The sequence below is a fragment of the Myotis davidii genome, unplaced genomic scaffold (genome assembly GCF_000327345.1).
Source record: "Myotis davidii unplaced genomic scaffold, ASM32734v1 scaffold1271, whole genome shotgun sequence".
Lineage (NCBI taxonomy): Eukaryota > Metazoa > Chordata > Mammalia > Chiroptera > Vespertilionidae > Myotis > Myotis davidii.
Genome location: NW_006282255.1, coordinates 34,303 through 35,437, shown reverse-complemented (window position 1 = coordinate 35,437; position 1,135 = coordinate 34,303).

The following is a 1,135-nucleotide window of genomic DNA, read 5'->3' as shown; positions in this document are numbered from 1 at the left end:
TTTCTCAAAAAATTAAAAATGGAATTCCCATTTGACCCAGTAATTCCACTTCTAGGAATATATCCCAAGAAATCAGAAACACCAATCAGAAAGGACACATGCACCCCTATGTTCATAGCAGCACAATTTATAATATCTAAGATTTGGAAACAGCCTAAGTGACCATCAGCAGAGAGGTAGCTTAAAAAACTGTGGTACATCTATACAATGGAATAGTAAGCTATGTAAAAAAGAAGGAACTCTTACCATTTGCAACAGCATGGATGGAATTGGAAAGCATTGTGCTAAGCGAAATGAGCCAGTCAGAGAAAGATAAATATCACATGATCTCACTCATTTGTAGAATATAATGAATAACATAAACTGATGAACAAAAATAGAGCCAGATCATTGAATAGACTGTCCAACCTAAGAGAGAAGGCAGGGGAATGGTGGTGGTGGTGGGGGCAATAAGAGACTAATCAAATGACTTATATGCATGTATTTGAGCAAAACTAATGGTCACAGACAGCATGGGGGGCGGGTGTGAGGATTTGTGGTGGGGAGTGTGAGTGACCAGGGAAAGGTCAATGGGAGAAAAAGGAGACTTATGTAATACTTTCCTGAGGGGTCCTGGAATGGAGAGGGTGCAGGCCAGGCTGAGGGACCCCACGACCCACCGGTGCATGAATTTTTTGTACTGGGCCTCTACTCAATCTATAAATAAGATAAAATTACATATAACTATGTATGTAATCAGAGAAGAAATTATTCACTTATAAAAATTTTTCTTTATTAAGGTATTATATATGTTTCCTGATCTCCCCTTTACCCCCCTTCTGCCTCCCCAACTCATCCCCTCATCCCCTGACGTCTGTGTCCATTGTTTATGCTTATATGCATGCATACAAGTCCTTTGGTTGATCTCTCCACCTTATTTCCACTCTCCCCTACATTCCCTCTGAGGTTTGACGGTCTGATCGATGCTTCTCTGTCTCTGGATCTGTTTTTGTTCATCAGCTTATGTTGTTCATTATATTCCACAAATGAGAGATCATGTGATATTTATCTTTCTTTGACTGGCTTATTTTGCTTAGCTTAATGCTCTCCAGGTCTATCCATGCTATTGCAAATGGTAAGAGTTCCTTATTTTTTA